Source organism: Bubalus bubalis, chromosome 16 (assembly GCF_019923935.1).
Source record: "Bubalus bubalis isolate 160015118507 breed Murrah chromosome 16, NDDB_SH_1, whole genome shotgun sequence".
Lineage (NCBI taxonomy): Eukaryota > Metazoa > Chordata > Mammalia > Artiodactyla > Bovidae > Bubalus > Bubalus bubalis.
This window is the reverse complement of record NC_059172.1, coordinates 40,753,314-40,760,311: the sequence shown is the minus strand read 5'-3', so window position 1 is coordinate 40,760,311 and position 6,998 is coordinate 40,753,314. Positions and strand designations below refer to the sequence as shown.

Sequence of the window (6,998 nt, the reverse complement as noted above, 5' to 3'; positions counted from 1 at the left end):
AGAGTATCGAATCACTGTTATGTTCAAGGCTCTGTGTTGGGTGTGTAAAGATCCAGTATCTTTTTGCTAAAGCATATCCCATTTTGGTCAGTGGCTTCCCAGTCAGACAGATCTGAAATCCCAGCATCATCTTTTACTCCATCATCTCATTCTTCTCCTCTCTTCCCACTAGCCTTAGTCACTAACTATACATCTGGGTTGTGGTAGTATCCTTTTAACTTGAGTTCCTGCCTCTAGGCTTGGCACCTGGGGTTAAGAAGGTAATTTAGAGTTAAATATATAAGGCAGACAAATTTTGGTAAACATAAAGGCTATGGATATCCAGAATAGGATTGATTTCTTATTTTTTGTTTATTTCAGAATAAAGAAATCAGTAAAAAGCATCTGCAATTTTATCACCTAGAAATAAACAATATCACCTACTATCAACAATCCGTGTCTGTATTTATATATTTCACATATACCATTAAAAAAAAAATAAAATGATGTCATATGGGTACTTTGCTTTATGCATATATCATGAGCATTTTCATGAAAATAAATATATCTACATTATATATAATGCACATAATGCATATTTTAATCAACGCATTATTATGTGTATTATATATATCAGTATGTCACTATTCCTTAATTTACTTAATCAATCCTTCATTGTTATATTTTTATAATGCTACAGATTTCTTACTGTTACAAACATTATTATAGTCAATTGTAAAATGCATACATATTTTGTGCATTTCTTGGAGCATTTCCATCAAAATGAATCAAAAAGATTTAACTTTAAGGCTTTTGGTGAATATCATCAAATTGCTCTACGGATATTTTATACCAATTTAAACTCCCAAACTTTTCAGACTTTATTTTTTTAGGCTCCAAAATCACTGCAGATGGTGACTGCAGCCATGAAATTAAAAGACGCTTACTCCTTGTGAGGAAAGTTATGACCAACCTAGATAGCATATTGAAAAGCAGAGACATTATTTTGCCAACAAAGGTCTGTCTAGTCAAGGCTATGATTTTTCCAGTGGTCATGTATAGATGTGAGAGTTGGACTGTGAAGAAAGCTGAGTGCCGAAGAATTGATGCTTTTGAACTGTGGTGTTGGAGAAGACTCTTGAGAGTCCCTTGGACTGCAAGGAGATCCAACCAGTCCATTCTAAAGGAGATCAACCCTGGGTGTTCTTTGGAAGGAATGATGCTAAAGCTGAAACTCCAATACTTTGACACCTCATGTGAAGAGTTGACTCATTGGAAAAGACTCTGATGCTGGGAGGGATTGGGGGCAGGAGGAAAAGGGGACGACAGAGAATGAGATGGCTGGATGGCATCACCGACTCGATGGACGTGAGTCTGAATGAACTCCAGGAGTTGGTGATGGACAGGGAGGCCTGGCGTGCTGCGATTCATGGGGTCGCAAAGAGTCGGACACTACTGAGCAACTGAACTGAACTGAACTGAACTGAAACTCCCAAAAGCAGCTTGTAAGTATGCCTCTTCTCCTACACTATCACCTGCTCATTATTATTCTTTAATATCTTTCTCAATCTGATAGATGAAAAATGATCTCTTTATTGTATGAATTTGTATTTCCTTGATTACGAATGAAATTGAACATCTTTCATGTGTAGGCTATTTATATTTTTTATTTTGCGTATTGTCTTTCATATCTTATGTGCACTCTTATTGATTTATCTTATTTGTCTATATTAATTTTGTCATATATACATTGGGAATATTTTCTCATTTGATGTTTGTGTTTACTGATTATTGTAAAAGAAATTTAAAATTTTTATTTAACTGAAACTGTCATACTTTTTATTCACATTTTCTGACCTTAGTTTTTTCCTTAGAAAAGTTTTCCTATTCCCAGCCCAGCAAATATTTATGTATATTTTGTTTAAATATTTTTGTTTCTATTTATTACATTAAAATCAGGTTAATTTGAATTTACTTTGATACAAGATATATGACATAAAAGTGTGTTCATGGTTTGCATTTGCACTAATCTATTGATAAGTCTATCATTTCCCTACTGGTCTGAAATGCTGATATTATCATACACCATACTTATACATATGTGAAGCTACTGAGGGTTTTTGAGGTTGGGAGATTCGAAGCAAAGACACAGGGAGGTCCAGGTGCAAAGTAATGATAAGGATGGTAATAGGAATGGAAAGTAAGGGGATTAATACAAGTAATCTTGCATCAATGCACAGATAAATAATGGATAAATCTTGTCTCTTTTTTGAAATGTGACAATAATAAGGAGAGGTCAAAGTAATTATAGCTTTTTTGAACTCAGGTGACTGAGGGAAAGTCTCCTGTATAAAACTGTGAAAAGCAGAAGTCAGCTGTGAAGTAGATGTTCAATTTGATCATTAAGATTTTGTGTTTGTGGTCCCAGCAGAGCATCTCTATGAATGTGATGATGGTGATGATATATGTGTTTGTGTGTGTCTGTGTGTGTGTGTAGGAGAGAGCAAGAGACAGACAGAGACAGAGAGCAAGAATGAGAGAATAGAATAAGCCCAGAATTGGTTAACTTTTATTTAGCATCTACTGTATGTAACAGGCAACACTGCATTTTCCTGGGTAGTTCATAAGCACTTTGAAGATTTTACTCTCTTCCTTAAAGAAGTAAAGCAATAGCTGCATGTCCATGGAGTCTGAGAAATGACTCATCAGCTTCTCCCTAGTTCTCTCCCCTGGCCTCTTTTCTCCCCTCCTGCCCAATCTTAGATGTTCACATCCCAGGACCCTGATCATCCTTCTCAGAATGAGAGAGGAAGTGGAATTCCATCCTAGCAGCAACACAGCAGGAAGGTAGAGAGCCCTGGAGGGGGAAGAAGGTAGGAGAAAAGGCTTTCTGGGGACTTAACTCTGACTATTTTCCTCTATGCTGTTTCCTCTGACTTCTTCCAGGCTTACTGCTAGTCCAAGCAGTGGCCAAGAATAAGGAGCAGGAGAGAGTAAGTGATGTGCCCCTTCCACCCCATAGTGGACCCACCACCCACCCTGGCCTCCATCCCGAAGCTCACCCCTGAGTGCTCTTTCATAGACTGAGGTGAAGCCAGCAAAAGCTCAGAGAAGTCAGTCCTGAGGACGAAAATGCCTTCCACTGCTGTAGCTGTAAAAAGTAGAGGAATTCCGAGTTGCCCACTATGGAACATCGGACCTTTGTTCTATGGGAACCTGTGTGCTGTAGTGGTTCAGGGTCAAAGTAGTATCAGTGGACGCTTCTTATGAATTAAGAAGACTTTTATTGTCTGAGCTGAGAAGATCACGTGCAACTGTGTTTCCAGGAGACAGTGTTGCCATGGTCCAAATCACTGACTTGCAAACAGACATTGGTACTGGAGGGCCTGGAAATTGGAAATGGACTGTAGGTACTAAGTTTTCCAGTCAGGCAGATGAAATGAAGAAAATCCTTTATTGGAGATATTTGTAAACTTCTATATTTTGTAAAATGACTTTCAAACAATGATTTTCCAAATATTTGCTTTAAAATCAAAGATTTTGAAAGTTGAACAGTCAGAGTAGTCTGACTGTAGGTTATTAGAAATAAGAACTTTATACTTTTAAATGTTTAAAATGCCCTTCAGTGCACCCTATGCTATTTTATCATATAGTTACCCTGTGAGATATTGTTTTCCTCATATTCTCGATGAAGAACCTAAGGCTCAGATGGATCAAACCCCTTGACTGTTATCATGGTTCTGACAGACCTAGAACTCAAGTTCAGCCTTGAGTTCATCATGTCCTCCTTGCTACATCACCAGCACTGCTAAAAAGCAGTGTTTTAAAGCCCTGTTTTTGAGGTTGTGTTTTTTTGGGGGTGGGGGGTAAGCAAAATCTTTACTTCCAAGACCATACATTTTTTCCCAGGCCCAGCATGATTTATTTTGTTTGTTGGCATGAAAGCATATGTTATGTAGTTCCCAAATGTGGATTTATAGATGTTATCAGAAGTCAGTTACAGGTTTAGTGAAGCGATCACACATGCACAGCATTCTTTTGATGTAACAATTTAATGTACAGGGAAATGTAAATAGGCCAGGAGATAGAAGCTTAACAGACAGTGTTTTAACACCCGATTCATTAAAACAGAGCAAAGAAATGCACTTTTAGATTAAAACATAGATTAAGTGGTAGAGTTGTTTCTTCTGCTTATGGACAATACAGGACCCATCTGTGATCTGTGATAAATATAAGAAGGAAAGATAGTCCAAAATTTGTGAAAGAGATTTGAACATTTCTTTGTAAAATGATCCCCCAATGTAAAGAACATTAATGAACATTTCCTTTCGCTTTCCTGCTCCCTTATAATGAACATCAATTTAAACTGTGTGTCTGAAAGGTTTCTAGGGAAAGCTACTTGCTAGTTTTGATAAGGCCCATGATGGATAAGGAAGCATGCTATTCATAATATAAGCTTTCACATGAGATGGGTTGATAGTGATGTGCCTATTCAGTCGCTCGGTCATGTCTGACTCTCTGTGACCCCATGGACAGGCTTTTCTGTCCATGGATTTTTTAAGGCAAGAATAGTGGAGTGGGTTGCCATTTCCTCCTCCAGGGGATCTTCCCTACCCAGGGATAAAATCTGTGTCGCCTGCATTGACAGGTGGCTTCTTTACCACTGAGCCACCTGGCAAGCTCACTTGCTAGGGATCAGTTCAGTCACTCAGTCGTGTCCATCTCTTTGTGACCCCGTGGACTGTAGCACGCCAGTCTTCCCTGTCCATCACCAACTCCCAGAGCTTACTCAAACCCATGTCCATCTAGTCAGTGATGCCATCCAGCCATCTCATCCTCTGTCATCCTCTTCTCCTCCCACCTGCACGGGATGTGGTGGTTTAGTCAATAAATCATGTCTGACTCTTGTGACCCATGGACTATAGCCTGCCAGGCTCCTCTATCCATGGGATTGTCCAGGCCAGAATACTGGAATGGGTTGCCATTTCCTTCTCGGGTGGATCTTCCCAACCCAGGGATCAAAACCAGATCTCCTGCATTGCAAGCAGAATCTTTACCTGCTGAACTACTAGGGAAGCCCTAGGATAAGGGATAGCAGGAGATAACTTGCTAGGGATAAGGAGAGTTAAAAATCGTTCTTTCTAAGAGGAAAGGCAGTGAAAATGGAATAAAAACCTTCTGTGGGAAACCAGAGATGGACCTGGGAGTTCTCCCTATTTCTGCCCAAGTATGAGAAACCTAGTATGCAGTCGTGTAACATCCTTCCTGAGGGTGAGCCAGAGGTGGGCTGGAGAGTGCTTGTACTTACCTGGCTCTCTGCTCTATCCTTCTGCTTCTAATAGGTCCTATGTGATCAGCAGAAAGGGCTACCTATAATGAGGGGCGGAAGCTGCAAGGTGATAGGTGTCCATGTGCCAGAGTGGTCAACAAACCCAAGCAAAGAAACTGAGCTTGAAGGGATAAAATACATTCTTTCAGACCACAGAATGAAGTCTTCTGTTGGGATTGTCAAGCTGTTGCAATAACACTAAAGTAATTATTTGATTTTGTGAAATTAAGATGATCTTTTCCTCTCTCCAGTTTGCCCTATCTCACCAGAGATGAAAGTCCTAGTTATTTGTTATGTGTTTGTATTTTTACAGAATTGGCTAAATCTGTCTCCTTCCCAGGAGCCTAAACTCCCCAAGTTCTAACATGGGTGGCTCCCTGTCTCTCTGGTGGATGCACCACTTAACTGCAGGTGAGAGCCACTCGTCATCACTGAATTAACATTTTCCAGTTCCACTTTGCTCTCCAAAGAATGCTAGAATTATACTTTCAGAGCAGAGTTGAAAGTCTGGTGGCATACCTTTGAGATTTAAAAATTCTTGTTTCTGGAATACTTGTGTATGTCAAATAACATGAAAGAAAATGAATAGAATTTTCACTCAAGTTTCCTTTCTCACGATCAACCTAATAATATCCTTTGGGTATGTTTCTAAGCATGGCAAATCAATCAAGTATTAAATGAAAAGAAAGAAGAAATTTAAATTTAAAAAGAAAGAAGAAATTTAAGTTTGTTAAAAAGTTCAGCATTTTATGTGCAAATAAATATAGATTTATTTACATATGCATATGTCATATATTTTAGCTACAATTAGATGTGTTAATGGAAATTGTAGTGAATGCTGGCAGATAGCATTCATTTTCAGGATTACCATAAGGAAAATGGATTAATATTTTATTTGTATGTGAGAGAAGTTTTATTTTCACTTTCAGTGAAATGTTGGACCTTTAAAACCTAACATAGATAAAATTTTCATTATTTTGGTAATACTTTTTCAGAAGGAATTTGTTTATTTTGGTTAAAAAATTATTGTAATTGTTGTGAGTATTGATTGAAGCAGCCTCACTTTATAAGTGAATGAAGATGCATAATCATGCTGGTTTCTCCTATGGATTAAATATCATCATCTTAATACTAAACATCTGTATTTTGTTATTGTTGTTCAGTCCCTATGTTGTGTCTGACTCTGCAACTCCATGAACTGCAGCACACCAAGCCTCTCTGTCCTTCACTATCTCCCTGAGATATGTCTGTTGAGTCAGTGATGCCATCCAACCATCTCAACACCTGTATGGTATGCTAAAAATTTTATAAATGTAAGAAATTTACTGGAGAATTTTCTTACTATAAGGCCCAAATCAGGGACACAAATTTATAAGACTAAAGAGTCTCAGTGGGAAAAGAAATAGAAAATATTAGCCCAAAATTTAGGTAATTCAGACAGTTCCTCTCTCTTTGTTTTCTAGATTTTTGGAGAATTTAGGAAAACATGAACTTTTATCCTTCATAATCTGTGAATACAATATTCTCAATTTTCTGCTTTGCTTTATAGGAAATCAGAGAAGCACATTGAACAAAGCACACCAACTCACCTGCTGTGAAAGCACTATGGAAAGTCCTATGACATTTCTTCAGTTTTCTCTAAAAAGAACTGAAGGACTGATTAAATGTACTCTTAGGCCAAATAGTCCTT

General features: G+C 38.1%; 1 long non-coding RNA gene across 1 annotated transcript; it reads left to right on the top strand.

The window, feature by feature from the left end:
• Window positions 1–1,424: 1,424 nt before the first annotated feature.
• LOC123329623 lies at window positions 1,425–6,529 on the top strand. The gene is made up of 3 exons (XR_006545156.2): window positions 1,425–1,484; window positions 5,622–5,719; window positions 6,472–6,529. It is a non-coding gene; the product is annotated as an uncharacterized LOC123329623 (long non-coding RNA).
• The last annotated feature ends 469 nt before the right edge of the window (window positions 6,530–6,998 follow it).